This window comes from Sciurus carolinensis, chromosome 4 (genome assembly GCF_902686445.1).
Source record: "Sciurus carolinensis chromosome 4, mSciCar1.2, whole genome shotgun sequence".
Taxonomy (NCBI): Eukaryota; Metazoa; Chordata; class Mammalia; order Rodentia; family Sciuridae; genus Sciurus; species Sciurus carolinensis.
This window is the reverse complement of record NC_062216.1, coordinates 118,312,895-118,334,901: the sequence shown is the minus strand read 5'-3', so window position 1 is coordinate 118,334,901 and position 22,007 is coordinate 118,312,895. Positions and strand designations below refer to the sequence as shown.

General features: G+C 39.0%; 1 pseudogene; it reads left to right on the top strand.

The window, feature by feature from the left end:
- The first annotated feature begins 1,668 nt into the window (after positions 1–1,668).
- Positions 1,669–22,007, top strand: part of LOC124982926 (AP-3 complex subunit sigma-1-like) — a 57,942-nt pseudogene continuing 37,603 nt past the window's right edge.

Sequence of the window (22,007 nt, the reverse complement as noted above, 5' to 3'; positions counted from 1 at the left end):
TGGCCTATACCCAAACGACTTAAAATCAGCATACTACAGAGATACAGCCACATCAATGTTCATTGCTGCTCAATTCACCATAGCCAGATTGTGGAACCAACCTAGATGTCCTTCAATTGATGAATGGATAAAGAAACTGTGGCATATATATACAATGGAATATTACTCCACCATAAAGAATGATAAAATTATGGCATTTGCAGGCAAATGGATGAAATTGGAGAATATCATGCTAAGTGAGATAAGCCAATCTCAAAAAACTAAAGGATGAATGATTTCGCTGATAAGCGGATGATGACATATAATGGGGAGTGGGAGCGGGTTAGCGTTAGGGTTAGGATTAGGTTTAGGGTTAGGGTTAAGGAGGGTGGCAAGAATGGAGGAAGGACTGTGTAGAGGGAAAAGAGGGGTGGGAGGGGTGGGGGGAAGGAAAAAAAATAACAATGAATCAAACAACATTACCCTATGTAAATTTATGATTATACAAATGGTATGACTTGACTCCAAAAAGAAAAAAAAAAAAAAAAGAACAGACCGATCACCACTGAGAAGTCCCAATTTGAGAGTCTTTATTAAGCTGGCCAGCTGACTATCTCACACAATGCCCCAAAAAATGGCTATTGGGAGAATAGCCCTGAACATAGGGTTGTAGGGGTTCTTATACCAAAAATCACATCAATCATAAGTGTCTGTTGCTATGATTCTTAATTACAAACTAACATCATGAGATCATCAACAGAGGGAGAAGTGGGTCAAAATGACCCTTATCTAGGTACAAACTAAAGAATGGTAACTAACATCCTCACAATCACTGTTCACATGGTACATTGTTTAGGAGAAATAGGAATCAAAGAGAGCAATTTTTCATTACATAAGAATTGTCATTTTGTATTGCTACCTATGTCATGCTAAGCAACCGATGATGGGCACAGAAGTGGATTGTTCCCATGGGAGAAGCTTATTTCCTACATAACATGGAGTCTCAGAGCAAAATGGAGTCTGTCCAGTAATTTCCCTTACAGTATGGCCTATAACATTCTCATGTAGCCAGATCTGTCAGCCCATCACACCAGGACTCGTAGCAGTTCTAGACAGAACAAACAGAAAATGCCAGAAAGGAAATAATCTGAGAATTAAGTTACATGAAAAAATGTTTCAAGAACTAAGCAACATAAATTACCATATTGAAAAGACTCATCAAATGTTCTGCACAATTAGCTAAAAAGACCAGCATTGAGGTATATTATGATGAAGTTTCAAAACATTAGGGAAGAGTTACAAAGTTAGAAAACCAAATAGTAGAATATCTTTTTCGAATCCAGTGGCACTTAACCACTGAGTCACATCCCCAGTCCTTTTTATTTTTTTATTTTGAGACAGGTTCTTGCTAAATTGATCAGGGCCTCACTTAGTTGCTGAGTTCAAACTTTACAATCCTCCTGCCTTAGCCTCCCAAATCATTAGAACTATAGGCATGCACCACCATGCCTATAACAGTAGAATTTCAACAGCAATGCTGGAATTCCATTTTATACCTAACTAACATGTCAAGGACAAGTGTAGTTCATAGGCATTTTTAGACATGCAATGTCCAAAATGAATAAACAAGTAAATAGTGCCTTTCATGCACTGACTTTGAGAAGATATGAAAAGATGTACATAGCCAAAATGGAAGATGTTGATGGAATTTGGAAAACAAGAACTCTGGCACAGGAAAAGTGTAAGTGAAATTTCCAGAATGACAGGAAAAGGAGTCCCAGAACCATTGACAAGACTCCAGAATGGAAAACTATAACCTTAAAAAAAGAGAGAGTTAAGACATTAATGATGTGTCTGCCTATTCTGAAAGGAGAGCTACAATTCTTTCAGAAATTTGTAGAATGAATTTGGAAACAAAGCAAATGAAAAAAGCAAAGAGCATGGTTGCATAAGAAAGGAAGTCTAGTCTTCACATTTCAAAGACCAGTTGTGAAAAATATTTACAACATAGTCATGTAAATATGGAGTACTGACTTAAACAGTAACACAAAATTTTTTATAACTACATTGTCAGGATACAGACCAAGAAGATATAAAGGCAGAGTGTAATAAAGCTGATCCTTTATCTTCCTTAAAGAGGAAAACAATAAGTATGACGGGTTGACATTTGTTTCCATGGAAATGTTATATATAGGTCAGCTATATGGGCAATGACTAAACAGACTCCGTTTTGCTCTCAGACTCCATGTTATGTAGGTAATGCTTTTCCCCAGGAACGCCCCGCCTCTGTAACCACCAATTGTTTAGCTTCTCCCATGGGAACACCCCACCTCTGTACCCATCATTGGTTACTTAGCATGACATGTTTAGCAATACAAAATGAAAATTCTTACGTAATGAAAAATTATTCTCTTTTGATTCCTAAACAATGCACCATGTGAATGGAGATGTCAATAATGATTGTGTGGATGTTAGTAATCATTCTTTAGTGTGTACCTAGGAAAGGGTCATCTTGACCCACTTCCCCCTCTGCTCATGATTTCACGATGTTAGTTTGTAATTTTGAATCATAACAACACACACTTATGATTGATGTGATTTCTGTTATAAGAACGCCTGCAACCCTATGGTCGGGGTTGTTCTCCCAGTAGCCATTTTTTGAGGAATTGTGTGAGACAGTCAGTGGCTGGCTTAATAAAGACTCTCAAATTTGGACTTCTCAGTGGTGATTGGTCTGTTCTTAAGTTGTACCCCATAACATAAAGAATGTCTAAAACAAAATCAAAAAAAAAATCAAAGAAGGGTAACAGGATATATAATTTAGAATTCTGAAAGATAATACAAGAAAAATATCTGGAGATTTTCCTGTGGGGAAAGGTAGAAGGAAGAGTGGAGAAAGAAACAACTGTTTTTGTTTTAAGAATTTGTACTGCTATTGGTTTTATAAACTATGCATACATATTTGCTAAAATTTATGTTTAAAAATCAAGTGAACAACAAAAAAAGACATAAAAAGTTCAAATTGGGGTAAATGTTAAAAGGAAATAAAATGATTTGAAGGTGAATAATTGAGAATGATAATCCTATGTTAAATAGGATGGTCAGGGAAGAGCCAGCCACCTGAAGAGGTAAAGCTTGAGCTGAGACTTGGAAAATGAAAGAACCTTACCCTGACCAGAGGCTGGGGAACCAAGAGAAGAAGAGGTCGAAGATCTGAGCCCTGAAGCATTTAGAAGTGAGCCACAGAGGCCTGAAGATAGTGAATCTCCTCTACTATATAGTGATTATTTACTGAATGGCATCAGCTAAGAAATACTGGAGCCAACAGTTAAGAGAAACAAAATCTCAGCTGTCCAAAGCTAATCAAGGAATTTGAGAACAGAATCCTGGGATGAGCTATAAAGCAGTAGTCAATAAGGAAATGATCACTGGCTTAAGAATGTGGAAGACATTCACACGCCAGATTTTCATAGAGTTCCTGTGAAAGAAAATGAAAATGGAGCATTTTCTTTAATTGATGCTTTATTCACAGAAAACAAAATTGTGATGCTATGGGAACTTCGGGAGTTACTTAATCCCTTTAATCCTTGTTTTCCTTATCTGTAAAATAGGAATAATAACAATATTTACTTCAACTTATGAGGAATAGGCAATACATGTAATTGCCTTGACCCGGTACCTGGCCACAATCAGCTCTCTCTCTCTCTCTCTCTCTCTCTCTCTCTCTTAATTATTATTGTCATTATTACTATTATTTCATGGACAACATCAAAAATTCATGAATATTGAGAAGACTATTTCTTCTTTACTTATTGGATACATATATCAATTTATGAAAGTTAATTATAGGGTCATCCTAATCTTTTATAGCTCACTTCTTTTTAATTTACTTAATCCACAAATTTCCAAAAGAGATTTATTAAAGTATTCCAATATGACTCTTCTCATATTTCTAATAGCTTTTGTAAGTGTTGTCTTGAAATCCTTTTCCTTTCATTTTGAAAAATTGTACTCTATAAAAATTTAAATCAATTTTTCTGCTTTTCGTGATATGCTAAGAAAGGTCTTCTCTATTCCATGTTTTTAAATTGTTATCCTATACTTCCTGCTAGCATCTTTTCATATTTACATGTATATCTGTCATACAGCAGGTGAGTTAAAGATTTTAACAGGCACCAAAGGCAAGAAGCTAGAGCAATTAGAAATCCAACATTCCTGTCTCTCTGAGATCTCTGATCTTTGCTGTTTGATGTCCAGTGTCTTAAAAATCATCCTGCATATGTTTTAACATATTTAATATAAATAAGTCTGTACCAAACCCATTTTATATAATATTTTCATTTTGTACAAAATATGCATGCATACACATAATCATAAACACACTTATATATTTCTAAGTTCATAGAAATTGAACTGGAGTGGTATACATCAAACTTAATAGTGATTACCTTCACTAGGAAAGGAATAAAAATGAAGCCGTGATCACTTTTTCTTTTCCTTTATGCTCACTTCAAGTTTTAATTTTCTATAGTGTTCATGTACTCTCTTTATAAATTATTATAAAAATTATTTAAAATATTGATAAAAACACTAGGAATCATTTCCCCTAGCTATCCACTTCAACTCAGCAAATTGTGTTCAAGAAGAGGTATCCAAAACCAACAACTTACATGGTTCAAATAGCATTGTTTTTCTTCATATTGTGATTTCTTATTTTGGCTTCCTAAACTATAACTGTCCCTCATGTTTTGAAAATCTAATCATTTAATTCAAATAATATTGGGAGGAGGATCATTTAAATCAACAAATGTATACCCCTCGATTCAGTTTGAGAAAAATTACTCTATCAACTATAATTTGAAATACAGCCAGGGCTATTACCATCCCCACTGGAACTTACTTACTGGTAGAAAGGCTGTTTTGTCTCCAGAGAAAATTGGGAGGCTGTCAGCAATTCCAATACACTGTAATAGCCCATCCCTACCATTTCTAAAAGTCTGATTTTTTGTTTTGAATACTATATTTAAGTCAGATGACAGGTTTTGCATTGTAAATTGATGGGAAAAATTCTTTTGCAACCAAATGTCAATCTTGTTTCCAGAGCTCAGAGCCCAAAATGTAAATTCTACTATATATTTTGAATGCACTTTGAATAAAAGAGTTCAGTAAAAGAGGTTGGTCTACAAGTGAAGAAATGCTTCTTAATGGGTCTCCAAGTGGGGTGTCAAGTATTCAGAACCGGAGGTAGATCACCACATAAAATAAAATGTATCAAACATTTTCTTGGTATACTCAAGTAACATGGATCTCCCTTGAGGTTCCCTCAAGCTTTAGGCTTCATGTAAATATATCATGAATTTTGTGCTCCCATAAACATACATACACACACATGCATATCATACATGAATAAACATGTTTATCTCTGTATTAGTCAGGGTTCTACAGAGAAACAGAATCAATTGACTATAGAGAGATATATACAGAGGAGATTTATTATAGGATTTAGCTCACACAGTTATGTAGGCCAAGAAGTCCCACATTGTGCTGTCTGCAGACTAGAGAACAAAGAAACCAATGGCATGATTCAGCCCCAAATCTGAAGACCTGAGAACTGGGGGAGCCCAGCAGATACTGAAGATATAAATCCTGATCCGAGTCCACAAGTCCAAGAACCAGGAATATTGCCATCCAAGGCTGGAAGATGATGGGTGTCTCAACTTGGCCAGAGAGTTAATTCACACTTCCTCTGACTTTTTTGGGCCCTCAACAGTTTGTAAGGTGTCCACCCACCCTGAGGAGGACCATCTACTTTACTGGGTCCATTAATTGAAATGCTATTCCTTCTAGAAACACTCTCACAGACATGTACAGAAATAATGCTTTACCAGCTATATGGGCAGCCCTTAGCCCATCCAAGCTGACAGTTAAGATTAACCATCACAATGTCTGACTTTTAATCTTCAAAATATGATAGATTTTGTATAGATGTCAGAACTTTAGCCATCAGAACTGCAAGAAAAAATTATAATTTAACTCTTCAAGATTCAGTGGACTAACTTATGTGAACACATTTACAACATTGCCCAGAACCTGGTGGAAGTCAAGAGTGGTATTGAAATGTCATCATCAGTAGAACATGATCACCTGACAATCAGAACAAACACCAGCTATAAACCTTTTATAGGACTACACCAGAGCATGATGGCTTAATTATTATTGCTAAAAAAAGTTCGATAAAAGTTCGTAATTTTTTTCTTCAAAAAACAGTGATTGATTTAGTGTTTATTCACTTAAGAGTTTGATCACATACAATTTGTCAAAGTCGAATTAGTATTTATGGGACATCATTATTATAGATACATGGTTTTTAAATTAAACTATTTAATTGTATTTATGTCTTTTTCATTAAAATCACTGATACTGGAAGACTATAGAAAACTATCTTCCAAGAATTTGGAAAAAAGATAAATAAGATCTCCCTCTGAGGTTCACACTATGAAATCAACTTTTACTGGGAGAAGATATCTGCCATTTTAACTAAAGGACTTTCTCAAAAAAAGTAACTGGAGGTAACTCAAAGCAAAGTTAATTATTATGTTAAAGTTGTGGAATGGCAGGACAAGATGGCGGACTAGAGGGCAGCTGCATTTCACGCTGCTCCAGGACGCAAGATTCAAAAGAGGAGATAGTGAGAGACTTGGGACCAACTCAAAGCTGCCGGGTGAGTCTCTCCTGTTGGGGAGGTGTCCCGGATGGGGCGGTAGCCCCGGAACGCAGGGAATTTGTGAAGTGGAGTTGCTCGGCGAGACGCCCCTCCCCCCACTGGAGCGGTAAACACGGACAACTGGGATCATCGTAGAGGAGGCGGCTCAGCATAGTGCTTGGACTAGAGCAGCAGCTGGGGCTCCGGGCGGCTGCCTGGGGAGGAGCTGCGTGGCGAGCTGTTTGGACCCAGAACAACCGCTTCTGAACACCGGGGGGTTGCCCGGAGGAAGAGGAGGAGCGCGGCGGGACGCTTGGTCTAGGAGTGACTGCATCAGAGCCACGGGCGGTTGCCAGAGGAGGAGCTGTGTGGTGAGCTGTTTGAACTCAGAGTGGGCGCTCCTGAGCGCCGGGGGACTGCCCGGGGGAATTGGGGGAGCACGGCGGGACGCTTGGTCTGGGAGTGACTGCATCGGAGCCACAGGCGGTTGCCAGAGGAGGAGCTGCGTGGTGAACTGTTTGAACTCAGAGTGAGCGCTCCTGAGTGCCGGGAGGTTGCCCGGAGGAGGAGGAGGAGCGCAGCGTGTTGCTTGACCTGGGAGTGACTGCATCAGAGCTGCGGGCGGTTGCCGGAGGAGGAGCTGCGTGACGAGCTGTTTGAACTCAGAGCAGCTGCTCCAGAACACTGGTGGCCTGCCTGGAGGAGGAGAGCGGTGGGACGCTTAGTCTGGGAGTGACTGCATCAGAACCACAGGCGGTTGCCAGAGGAGGAGGCGAGTGGTGAGTTGATTGGACTAAAAGCGACCGCTCCTGAACACCGGTGGCCTGCCTGGAGGAGGAGAATGGTGAGTCACCTGGTCTCGGAGCCACCGCTCCTGAACACCCGGGGGGCTACCCCAAGGAGGAGGAGGAGGAACAGGGCGGGTCACTTGGACTTGGAGTGACTGCCTAGGGCTACGGGTGGTTGGCGGGAGGAGGAGACCCGAAGTGAGTTGTTTGGACTCCTAGTGACTGCGTCGGAAACCGGGCGGCTGTCTAGAGGAGGAGGTGTGTGGCGGGTCTCTGGGTCTCGGAGCTATTGTACGGGGCTCCAGGTGGTGGCTCAGAGGAGGGGCTGCATAGACAGGCGATTGGTGCAGAGCAGGGTCCCAGGAGCTAGGTGGCTTCTTGCTGGAAGAGCCGCACAGAGACACGCCTAGGGGCAGAGCGAAGTTTCCAGGGCGGCGGGCAGATTCTCTGGGAGAGGCAGCCTAAGGAGACTCGCCTGCGAAGGGTGAGGCTCCCAGGCCCAGGACATAGGTCCGGGCCCCTGGGATCGTTGCAGAAGAAGACAGCCCAGCCCAGGTGGTAGTTGTAGATTGAGGGGAACCTATAGGAGGGCAACTGACTAGCGAGACGTCCCCACCGAGTGACTCTTCCCGGCCGGGGGAGGTTTTCCCACAGGGACGGTAAAGCCAGAGACATAGGCACAAACAGGCCTTGCCTCAGCCCGCAGTCTACTTCCCCATTGGATGACCATTGGTCAACAAGTGGAGGCACCTCTGCCCACTAGCAGGGAATATACGCCACCTGAGGGTTACCACACCTAGAGAGGCAGCTTCTTCGTGGAGCTCTGCATTATCAACCTCCTCCAAGACTTCAGGCTACTGAAGGATAAGAGGGGATATACTAGCAATCTTCAGGGACATTATAAGTTGATAGAGGAAATCTGCAATATCTTAATGACCCACTGATCCCTGAACAATATGAGAAAACAAGGGAAGAAAATGCCCCAAACAAATCTAGATGTTACATCAATAAAATCCAACGACAGCATGGCAGAAGAAATGTCAGAAAGGGAGTTCAGAATGTACATAATTAAAATGATTAGGGAAGCAAACGATGAGATGAAAGAGCAAATGCAGGCATTGAACGATCGCACCAATCGACAGTTAACACAGCAAATTCAGGAAGCAAAAGATCATTTCAATAAAGAGTTAGAGATATTGAAAAAAAACCAAACAGAAATCCTTGAAATGAAGGAAACAATAAACCAAATCAAGAACTCCATAGAAAGCATAACCAATAGGATAGAACAGCTGGAAGACAAAACTTCAGATATTGAAGACAAAATATTTGATCTCGAAAACAAAGTTGAACAAACAGAGAAGATGGTGAGAAATCATGAACAGAATCTCCAAGAACTATGGGATATCATGAAAAGGCCAAATTTGAGAATTATTGGGATTGAGGAAGGCTTAGAGAAACAAACCAAAGGAATGAACAATCTATTTGAAGAAATAATATCAGAAAATTTCCCAAATCTGAAGAATGAAATGGAAAATCAAGTCCAAGAGGCTTATAGGACTCCAAATACACAAAATTACAACAGACCCACACCAAGGCACATTATAATGAAGATACCTAACATACAAAATAAAGACAGAATTTTAAAGGCTGTGAGAGAAAAGAACAAAATTACATTCAGGGGGAAGCCAATACGGAATATCAGCAGATTTTTCAATCCAGACCCTAAAAGCTAGAAGGGCCTGGAACAACATTTTTCAAGCTCTGAAAGAAAATGGATGCCAACCAAGAATCTTATACCCAGCAAAACTTACCTTCAAATTTGACGATGAAATAAGATCATTCCATGATAAACAAAAGCTAAAAGAATTTACAAAAAGAAAGCCAGCATTACAGAACATTCTCAGCAAAATATTCATGAGGAAGAGATAAAAAACAAAGAAGCAAATCAGCAAAGGGAGGAATTATCCTAAAGGAACTGTCAAATAAAGGAGGAACCAAGATGTGTCAAAAATTTTAAATATGAACCAAATGACTGGGAATACAAATCATATCTCAATAATAACCCTGAATGTTAATGGCCTGAATTCATCAATCAAAAGACATAGACTGGCAGATTGGATTAAAAGAAAGATCCAACAATATGTTGCCTGCAAGAGACTCACCTCATAGAAAGAGATACCCATAGACTAAAGGTGAAAGGATGGGGAAAAACATACCATGCACATGGACTCAGCAAAAAAGCTGGAGTATCCATCCTCATTTCAGATAAAGTGGACTTCAAGCCAATGTTAGTTAGAAGGGATAAAGAAGGACATTTCATACTGCTTAAGGGAAGCATAAATCAGCAAGATATAACAATCATAAACATCTATGCCCCAAACAGTGGCTCATCCATATATGTTAAACAAATCCTTCTCAATTTTAGAAACCAAATAGACCATAACACAATAATACTAGGTGATTTTAACACGCCTCTTTCACCACTGGACAGATCTTCCAAACAAAAATTGAACAAAGAAACCATAGATCTCAATAACACAATCAATAATTTAGACTTAACAGACATTTATAGAATATACCATCCAACCAAGAGCGAATACACTTTCTTCTCAGCAGCACATGGATCCTTCTCTAAAATAGACCATATATTATGCCACAAAGCTAATGTCAGCAAATACAAGAAGATAGAGACACTACCTTGTATTCTATCAGATCATAATGGATTGAAGTTACAAATTAATGAAAGAGTAAAAAACAGAAACTACTCCAACACCTGGAGATTAAACAATATGCTACTATATGATGAATGGATAACAGAAGATATTAGGAAGGAAATTAAAAAATTCTTAGAGGTAAACGAGAACAAAGAAACATCTTATCAAAATCTCTGGGACACTATGAAAGCAGTACTTAGAGGAAGATTTATTTCATGGAGCGCATTTAATAAAAGAAGTAAAACTCAAAAAATAAATGACCTAACACTACAACTCAAAGCCCTAGAAAAAGAAGAACAGACCAACACCAAAAGTAGAAGACAGGAAATAGTTAAACTGAGAGCTGAAATCAACGAAATTGAAACGAAAGAAACAATACAAAAAATTGACAAAATAAATAGTTGGTTCTTCGAAAAAATAAACAAAATTGATAAACCTTTAGCCACACTAACAAAGAGAAGACGAGAGAAAACCCAAATCACTAAAATTCGGAATGAACAAGGAAATATCACAACAGACACGACTGAAATAAAAACATAATTAGAAGCTATTTTGAAAATCTATACTCCAACAAAATAGAAAATTTCAAAGACATCAACAGGTTTCTAGAGACATATGAATTGCCTAAACTGAACGAGGAGGACATACACAATTTAAATAGACCAATTTCAAGTAATGAAATAGAAGAAGTCATCAAAAGCCTTCCAACAAAGAAAAGTCCAGGACCAGATGGGTTCTCAGCCGAGTTCTACAAAACTTTTAAAGAAGAACTCATTCCAATACTTCTCAAAGTATTCCAGAAAATAGAAGAGGAGGGAACTCTCCCAAACTCATTCTATGAAGCCAATATTACCCTGATTCCTAAACCAGACAGAGACACATCGAGGAAAGAAAATTTCAGACCAATATCCTTAATGAACATCGACGCAAAAATTCTCAACAAAATTTTAGCAAATCGCATACAAAAACATATTAAAAAGATAGTGCACCATGATCAAGTGGGTTTCATCCCAGGGATGCAAGGTTGGTTCAACATCAGGAAATCAATAAATGTCATTCACCATATCAATAGACTTAAAGTCAAGAATCACATGATTATTTCGATAGATGCAGAAAAAGCATTTGATAAAATACAGCACCCCTTCATGCTCAAAACACTAGAAAAAATAGGGATAGTGGGAACATTCCTTAACATTGTAAAGGCCATCTACACTAAACCCATGGTTAATATCATTCTAAATGGTGAAAAACCCTCTTTCACCACTTCTATTCAATATCGTCCTTGAAACTCTAGCCAGAGCAATTAGACAGACCAAAGAAATTAAAGGGATACGAATAGGAAAAGAAGAACTCAAACTATCCCTATTTGCTGATGATATGATGGTATACTTAGAGGAACCAGGAAATTCCACCAGAAAACTTTTAGATCTCATAAGTGAATTCAGTAAAGTAGCAGGATATAAGATCAATGCACATAAATCTAAGGCATTTTTATATATAAGCGATGAATCTTCAGAAAGAGAAATTAGGAAAACTACCCCATTCACAATAGCTTCGAAAAAAATAAAGTATTTGGGAATCAATCTCACAAAAGAGGTGAAAGACCTCTACAATGAGAACTACAGAACACTAAAGAAAGAAATTCAAGAAAACCTTAGAAGATGGAAAGATCTCCCGTGTTCTTGGATAGGAAGAATTAATATTGTCAAAATGGCCATACTACCAAAGTGCTATACAGATTCAATGCAATTCCAATTAAAATCCCAATGATGTACCTTACAGAAATAGAGCAAGCAATTATGAAATTCATCTGGAAGAATAAAAAACCCAGAATAGCTAAAGCAATCCTTGGCAGAAAGAGTGAAGCAGGGGGTATCGCAATACCAGATCTTCAACTCTACTACAAAGCAATAGTAACAAAAACGGCATGGTATTGGTACCAAAATAGAAAGGTGGATCAATGGTACAGAATAGAGGACACGGACACAAACCCAAATAAATACAATTTTCTCATACTAGACAAAGGGGCCAAAAATATGCAATGGAGAAAAGATAGCCTCTTCAACAAATGGTGCTGGGAGAATTGGAAATCCATATGCAACAGAATGAAACTAAACCCATATCTCTCACCATGCATGAAACTAAACTCAAAATGGATTAAGGATCTCGGAATCAGACCAGAGACCTTGCATCTTATAGAAGAAAAGTAGGTTCAGAGCTTCAACATGTCGGCTTAGGACCAGACTTCCTCAACAGGACTCCCATAGCACAAGAAATAAAAGCAAGAATTAATAACTGGGATAGATTTAAACTAAAAAGCTTTCTCTCAGCAAAGGAAACTATCAGCAATGCGAAGAAAGAGCCTACTAGAGTGGGAGAAACTCTTTGCCAATCATACTTCAGATAGAGCGCTAATCTCCAGAATCTATAAAGAACTCAAAAACTCTACACCAAGAATGTAAATAATCCAACTGACAAATGGGCTAAGGAAATGAATAGACACTTCACAGAAGATATACAAGCAATCAACAAACATATGGAAAAATGTTCAACATCTCTAGTAATAAGAGAAATGCAAATCAAAACCACCCTAAGATTCCATCTCACCCCAATTAGAATGGTGATTATCAAGAATACAAGCAACAACAGGTGTTGGCGAGGATATGGGGAGAAAGGTACACTCTTACATTGCTGGTGGGGCTGCAATTTAGTGCAGCCACTCTGGAAAGCAGTGTGGAGACTCCTTAGAAAACTTGGAGTGGAACCACCATTTGACCCAGCTATCCCACTCCTTGGCCTATACCCAAAGGACTTAAAATCAGCATATTACAGAGATACAGCCACATCAATGTTCATAGCTGCTCAGTTGACAATAGCCAGATTGTGGAACCAACCTAGATGTCCTTCAATTGATGAATGGATAAAGAAAATGTGGTATATATATACAATGGAATATTACTCAGCCATAAAGAATGATAAAATTATGGCATTTGCAGGCAAATGGATGAAACTGGAGAATATCATGCTAAGTGAGATAAGCCAATCTCAAAAAACCAAAGGAAGAATGATATCGCTAATAAGTGGATGATGACACATAATGGGGGGTGGGAAGGGTTAGTGTTGGGGTTGGAGTTGGGTTTAGGGAGGGGGGCAGGAATGGAGGAAGGAAGGATTGTATAGATGGAGGGGAAGGGTGGGAGGGGAGGGGGGGAAGGGAAAAAATGGCAGAATGAATCAAACAACATTACCCTATGTAAATTTATGATTACACAAATGGTATGCCTTTACGCCATGTACAGACAGAGAAACAACATGTATCCCATTTGTTTACAAAAAAAAAAAAAAAAAAACGTGAAAAAAAAAAAAAAAGTTGTGGAATATCTCAAGTGCAGAAGAGAGAGTGTCAGGGAGCAGGGCCAGCACACTGGGAGAATACTGGCCCAAGTCATGACTGCCTCTAGAGGTGGGGAATGATATTGCTTTCTGAGATTAACAAAATTCCTTTCATTTTGACCTACTTTCTAATTTGGTAAGGAACAGGGATCTGCTCAGATGGACCTAATCATATAGCTCTTCTAACTCCTGAGAAGTTCTTCTTCATTGTAAATTAGTAAGTTGAACACTTGGTGCCTAAATCAGCCCATATCCATTTCAATTAGTCCAAATCAGTCACTGGGAGTTGATGACCTCCCAGTATTGATGATAGGGGTAGGTAGTAGAATGTAATACAGAAGATGACAAGATTTTAAAGTCACATAGATCTGGATTCAAATATCGGTTCTACCTTTCATATGGCCTAAGATTCTATGCAAGTTTCAATTTCCCTAAGCCTTATTTTACACATTGATAAAATGTATACAATAATTCATTTCATATAGGGTGATTGAGGATTAAATGTGGTAAAGTTTGTGAAGTGCTATCATCATTAAAAGGAGCAGGGCTTGTCCCCATGACCAGCACCACAAAAGTACTCTCCACCTGTGTAATGTCTTTACCTGTCATCTGCAAATGTTTACAAATGCACTGAGTTATATTTTCATAGGTGTCTCCTTTGACAGGCTCTGAACTCACATTCATCTTTTGATCTCTAGTGTCTCTTTCACAATGGGATCACTTGGTTCCCTCAAATTGTTTAAAATCCTGAGAAAACAGCCACTATGCATGAATAATGAAACCACAGCCTCTATGCCTGTTTTTAGAAATATTAATAGGGTTTTCTTTTTCTCTTTTTTTGGCAGTGCTGGGGATTGAACCCAGGGCCTTAGTGCTTGTGAGGCAAGCACTCTACCAACTGAACTATATCCCCAGCCTGTAAGAAGGGTTTTGATAAAGATGAAGAGTAAGTTCTGGAGCCATAGGTGTATGGTTTGAGAAGATTTTTAGAATTCTGTGTATAAAGACAAATACTCAGGACAGGTATAAAAATCACTGTTTAAATGCAGGAATATAAAACAAATTATGTACAAGTTGTTTGCTCATTAAATTTTCATGCTTGGAATATTTAGAAATATTAAAATGCTAAGGAAAAACATTTTTCCCCATGAAAATTTCCTGAGTTTTTTTGGTCAGCAAATAAATAAGACACAATTTCCACAGTCAGCAGTTTTAAGAATATGTAATTGTTTCTACTTCGTTCATCGATTTGGGAAAATTGGATCGGCCTTCTAACATAATTCTTTTGAGTGATCTCTTTTTTGCTCATAGAAAAACTTTTATTGAAAAAAACCCAATATTTTAGGATCTAGGTTCCAGCATACTAGTTTTAGGTCTGTCACAACATCTTAGCCTCAGTTTCCTTAATGGTGCAGAGCACAAATTTCAGAAATCACAAATGGCAGTTTGTACAGATCTTGAATTTATAATTGCCTTTTTTTTTTTTTTTAACTTACCAGCTTTTTTCAAGCTTTGTAAAAGCTTGTTACTCTGTGGTATGGTGATAATTTAGAAATGCAGAAGTGTACACAATGACTCACAGTCATATTAATATTTGTTTAATCTGATTCTCACAGAAAACTGCTGTTTCATTATCATTGACCCCTTTATTTCTATATCTAAAAAAAATACCTAACACTCTCATGAAAGTTAAGTAGCTGAAAAAGAAATGCTCAGTGTCAGATGTGAAACAGGGTTCCTCAGATGCTTCCTATGTGCTTTTGAAAGGATCACACCACTCACTACACCCAACACACACACACACACACACACACACACACACACACGCACGCACACATACACACACAAATACACTCACTCTGAACTTGACCCTTGGCCTAGATTCAGTATTCACTGAAAATCCTGGAAAGTCCTTGAGTCTGGCCAACTCAGGTACTAGCATGAGCCTCTTTGGCCTCCTGGTTCAGACAATAACCCATCACACTAGATTTGTGCTGGTCCCAAGGCTCTGACACACAGTCTTCAAGAAGCATTCTCCACATAACTGTCCCTCAAGCAGAAGGAACTCACTAGAGGGAAAAGAAAGATCAGGAAACAGTCTTGATCTGGATCTATGGTTTACCAGTGACTAAAGAAAAATTTGGGTAGAAAAAAAGTTATATTCAATCCCTGTCTGTGGACCCAAACTCCAAAAGCAGCAATAATTCCCAAGGGTATAGAGGAAACTCCTGAGGATCCTTTGATGAGAGATGGAGGAGAAAAGGGCTGCTTGTGTGGGGTTGGTGGCTTTAGCACAACTGTGGAGGGACAATATGGAACAGACCTGTGGGTCCCTGCTCTCCCCACCACCCTCTTTGCCTCTGCCCTTAACAAACAGCTTCCTCTACACGCAGTCTGGATGTCCTTTGCAGTAAAATCCAGGCAGAATAGAAACCCTGTGCTCACAGGTGGAGCTGAGGATAATAGGTGAGGCATGGCTGGTCTTGGGCAGTTGCTCTTCCACTCTGGCCTCCACCTAGTCCCAAAGGTGGTAAAATAACCCTGGAGAGAGAGAGTGTCCACCTAAGTCTGCTTTTAGTGGGGACAGCATGGTTAAAGAGTGACATTCTCACCTGGGGAGTTGTTTTGTGGGTGAGGAGAAAACACACGACAAAGAAGTATGAGGTAAAAATACATAACAGTGAAATAAAGAATGCAATAGAAGAAATAAGCAGCAGAATAGAAACAGCCAAAGCACAAATGGAAGAACTGGAAGAACAGGTTGTAGCAACCTCCAAGAAGGAAGAAGGAAAAGAAAAAGTAATAGAAAATAGAAGACCAAAAAAAAAAAAAAAATATATATATATATATATATATATATATATAGAGAGAGAGAGAGAGAGAGAGGCTAAAAATGGGAGTGTCAATGTTTGAGATTTCAAAGATGAAAATTTTTAAAGGTCATTAAAAATATTTGAGGCAATAGTGGACATAAATTTCCCCAAATCAAAAAAAGAAAAGATAGACCTTAGGATGCCAATGGAAGTTACAAGCAAAACCTCACTCCTAGTGTAATTTAAGAAAGTAAAAAGCAAAAAAGAAAATGCTATCTTACAGACAAAATCAGCAAAAACAGAACAAGAAATATCAACACCTGATTTTTCAACGAGTATGCTGAACACAAGACAATGGGCCAATATATTCAATACGTCCCCTAATATACCATTACCAAATTACAGTTTTTTCCTATATGCAAGGATTATTTCATATTACAAAATCCATAAATGAATATATAACATTTATTAACTAACTTTGTTTTACATATGACAATCTTAATAAATTATTTGATAAATTTAACATTAATCAAATTTTTTAAAACTCTAATAAACTTGTAATCAAAGACCACATTATTAATCTGATCAAGAGATCAAAATCCTAAAAGTTTTCCCTAAATGGGAAACTTCAATGAATTGGCAAGACAATCCCTCAGGCCTCCTTCGGACTCAGGCATGGCTGCCCCGGAAGGGAGGGGAGGTAATTTTGGAGCATGGACCTCTGAGGAAAGCAGATATGAGGGAGCTCTGGGATGGGGAGCTTTCTACATGCAGGAGACAGCACGGTGGGGTCAAGGGGACCCCTTGGTGGCAAAGACAAGGACACAGAAAGTGATCTTGGAAGGGATCTACTTTTAAAATTCCCTAAGGTAAACCTTGCCCCTTTTACCCTTTTTAAGAAACCAATTCCAATGTCATTAAATTTTTTTAAATGGGTTTGAGAGTTCCGTGTGCATTTGGGTTCACACACAGCAAGGGACCAGATATAGGGTGCACACAGACTCCCAGCCCAGCAGAAGAGAAAGGCCTCACTGATTGCTGTACCTGCCCCATGCTCCTGAAAAGGTGTGGCAGGCAGCAACATCTCCCTCTTCTGCCGTTAGATCTTGGTGGAATCTGCCTTTCCTCTCATTCATCGCCTGGGGTGATGACAGAAGTTCTCTTGGAAAGAATGGCTAGAGAGCCTCTGCAGAACAGGCCCAGGACTCCAGCAGGGTCACATCTGGCAACTGGGGCCATGAAAGATGGAGTATATGCATCATTTAGCAGGAATCCTGATGCTCAAACTTTAATTCCTGGGGACCCTGGACAGATCTTGAAGTATCAGCCTTGCTTTTGACTTTTTATGTTTTCACTACCCTTCTACAGGTTTCAGATCCCAGTGAGAAAATTAGACCTATAGGAGGACGCTGGATTCACTATACCTGGATGGCAAAATGGGGCTATAGCCTTGTAAAGGGATGACTCTTTTCCACGTGTAGCAGCCAAGGTAGCACATATTCCAAAGTCATGCAGTGTAAAATAGAAGCCAGAAAAAAAAAATGCTGCTCTATGGAGTTTATGATCTGTGTGTAATTGTGAATTCATGCACCAAAATTACCATGGTAAATCGTGCTTAAATCTCAGAAGTCTGGGGCTTACTAAACTCTTTCCCTTGTTCATCTTCTTCTAATGATGAGGTTTTTAGGACAGACTAAAATATAGAATGCCCAGCATCCATCATCTGTGGTATAACTACCATATTTATTTTATAAGGATTTCTCCATTATTGGGCCAGAGTATATTAAGAGAAAGATGGAAAGAAAAGGCACCCAGGGCCTCTCGAAGAGACATCCAGAATTTGGCACTACTTCCCATCAGGGTGCTCCAAGTTTTTAATTTCCAGAGTTAAGTTGCATTATAATTTTGTGGGACATTATTTAGGAAGTAAAAAGTCTAACTCTGCAAAAGAGAATAGATTAAGCAGCAAGTGTAGCAGCTATATAACATTATTTCATACATGTGAAAAAAAATTTAAACCTAGAACAACAATGACAAAAAAAAACCTTGGATGTGACTCAGTCACACCTGAGATGATATCTAAACTGCATATTAAAAAATGAGTGGGTTTTCACCAGATAGACCAGGTAAAGAATATCCCCAGAACATTCTCAGAAGAGGGAGCCCCCTGCACAGAGGCATACAGCACAAAAAAGCACAGCAGGTTAAAGAACCAGCAAGTTACACAACATGAGAGAGGCACGGGATGCTCTTATAAAGTAATGAAGGATGAGACTGGAGAAGTGTTCATATCATAAGAAGTCTCATACAGCCCATTTATCATTCGAGAATTTTCCTGCTGTGAATGAAAAAAACTCACCTAAGTAGAAAGGCAGAAAGTTACTGTTTTATGAAACTGAAAGATCCAGAAGTAGACTTTAGGCCTACCCAAGTTCACAGTTCAAATGATACCATCAGGGCCCAAGTTTTCCTCAGCCTTCTGCTAGGTTTCCTTCACTCTCAGGTTCCACATGTTACTTTCCAGAATCAATTCCAGTATCACATCCAGGGTCTGGACTAGGATAGGGAAAGTGGGGCACTTGCCACTTCAGGACCCGAACTTAAAGGGATATCCAAAAACTCAGTCATCAAAATAAATATTATTTGAGTGTAATTTTTTAAATATCAAAATTGATGCAAAGAAGGTTGTGATAAACAAAACTTCAGTTTTTAAATAAAGAGAGGGTCCATATTACTAGTTTTCCCTTTTGCCCCAGGGTCTATTATGGCTCCAATGGAGGCTGGGTATAAGGAAGGCCCAACTACATCATGGTTATGAGTCTGAACTTGATATGTAGACAATGAATAACCATGAGAAAAAATCTTAGGTGACAGACAAGAAGGCAATGGATAAGGGGAAACAAGTGCTAGAGGAATTGGAAGGGTGAAATTCAGGTAGCAGAATTAAGAGACTGAGTCCAAGCAAAACATGGTAAAACATAGATATATATGAACAACAACCAGAGATGAGGTATGGGGGAAGAATGGAGAGGTAGTTAGAAATAGTTAGAAATGAAACCAGAAAACTTGGAGAAACAGGGAATGAGAGAAGGAAGGTCCTCAGGGAGAGGACTCTGGTTTCTGGCACTATAGCAACTGGCCAAATGGTGGTACCAATTGATGAAGATGATAAGCAATTTGGTAATTGCCTCCCGGGAGCCAAGATGGGGGTAGATGGGGTAGATGCAATCTTAGATGTGTTTTGACATTGAGATGGCAATATCCAGCATATAAACAGGCTCTGAATCTCACAAGAGTTCTGGACTGGAAAGGTGGTTCTGGAAGGTATTAACATACATATGGAATAACTGAGGTCATGGGAATAACTGAGTGCACCCAGGGAGAGTGTACAGAAGGAGGAGAGAAGACAACTGAGATGCAACTGTTTTCATTTGGAGTTCTCATCAGTAAATATCCTTCCCCACTGATCTCACGATAGCTCCTAGAATTCTCACCTTACTCCTGTCTTGAATTAAGTCACTAGAGGTATCCTGACATAATGCAGGGGCTACCTATTGTCTGTAGACTTTAAGAGCACAAGTTAACATAGCCAGGCTACCCCCTGAGAGGACAGACATAGAACACATAACTTCCACCAAACAGGTAATGAGAAAAACAGGTGCTACCTGTTGGGTTCGTGACCACCTTAAAAATCTCTGGTTTATAATTTATTACTCAGGTTGGGCCTAAAAGAGTTATAAGAGTACAAAAGTTTCCCCAACATGTCTTTTGGATACTCCACTATGATTAAATTAGAAGACTAAGGGAAGCAGAAACCAGAAATACTTACTGCAAAGAAAGAAGGAGGGCCTCAAGGCGGAACTTGGGTCTGAGTCCACTGTAGGTTTCTGAACCCTTTCCTCCCTCCCTTGAAGTTAGGAACGAAACCATCAGTCATCTCAGGAGACTCCTTGGTATGGCTACTGTAGGGGAAAAAGAAGACGCCAGCCCCGTCTCACTGAGGGACAGACCAACCTCACAGTCACTCTCCTCTCTACCTTCAAAGAGAGGCCCTGCAAAGCTAAAGCAAAGTATCTGGATCTGCTAGAATATTCCATCAGGAAATGAATGATTCAATAACAGTCTGCAATGTAACTTTTTAAAAAGCCCAGTAAGATCTACAACAAGAAGAAAAATTACTTTCATTTGCAACTAAGGCTGGAATCATTATTTTTTATTGTGTGAGGTTTGGTGGATTTAAAAAATCTCTTGTTATTCTAAAACTTTAGCCTGTTTTTAATTAAGACACCCACGTCAGTTGAAAAATGTGGTGTATTTGCATAGAAATAACTATGGCAAACCAAAATCTTAATTTTAAACCATTTTAATCACTTTCCCAGACACACTGGTAATTACTTCTGGTTGACACCACTGAAGTGCTTTCCGGCAGCACTGAATATATTCATATCAATTGAAGTTTTCCCTCATGCAGAAAGATGAGATGCCCAGGATAACTCTGGGAGTGGGCAAATCACATTTTTCATCAGTGCCTAATAATTAGCAGAAATTCATTACTCTGTGTTTGTTTGAGCCTGAACAATATCAGCTTATAATTACTGGTAGCTTAGGGCAAGGTAAATATTTGATGTGATGCTGGTAAATCAGTTTTTAGTAATACAAGGAGTTAGCTGATCATGTATTTCTTTAGCCTTTAATAAGATTATAAGTGTTGACAACAAAGGTGAGGCTGAGCCCTCCCCATCTGCTGTTGTGTCTTCATGCCACCAACAAGTAACAGGACAAAGACTGCAGTGGAACACCAAGCTAATGAACCCCTCTGGGAAAGACTGTCTACCTGGGTTAAAAACAGGAAACTGCTGTTAGCAAATTCAGTGCAGAAAAAATAGCTATAGTGACCTTCTCACTAAATTTCTATCCTTAGTTACAGAGCTAAACTTTAGCCTAGTTTTGAATCTGCGTGCCTGGCGCTAAAAGCAAATTTAAACTTTCCTGGGTGATTTACTAGAGATGTTTGAAATCTTAAAATTAAGCAGTGTTCTTTATGTAATAACAGAGCAGGTAAGTTTTTCTCCGATAGTAAATATACAAGAGCCAATAAAACAGAATATGGCATTTTAATAGTCCAAACATGAATACTTACACATATTTCACTTGATCCCACTACAGCTCAGCAAGGCAGACAAAGTCTGTGGCATTATCCCCATTCGAAGGTGTCACAGACATTAAGGCACTGACTCGAAGTAACAGTTTTGGTAAGTGGTGAAGTCAGGCTGAGAACTACCAAAACCCCAGAGTAGGACTCTTTGATGATATCACATTTACATCTAGGTCAGTGTCAAAACAAACCCAGACGTGAGGGATTCAGAACCAGTAATGACTGCCTCTCTCAAAGCTTAGCAGTACATTGCACAATGCCAGGGGACACTATATTAGTACCTAATATGGTTAGTTTCATACGTCTACCTGACTGGGTCATAGGATACCCAGATATCTGGCTAACGATTATTTGAGTGTTTCTGTGAGTGTTTCTAAAGAAGATTAACATTTGAATTCACGGACTGAGTAAACCAGATGACTCTCCCCAATGTGGGTAGGCATCACCCAATTCACCAAGGGT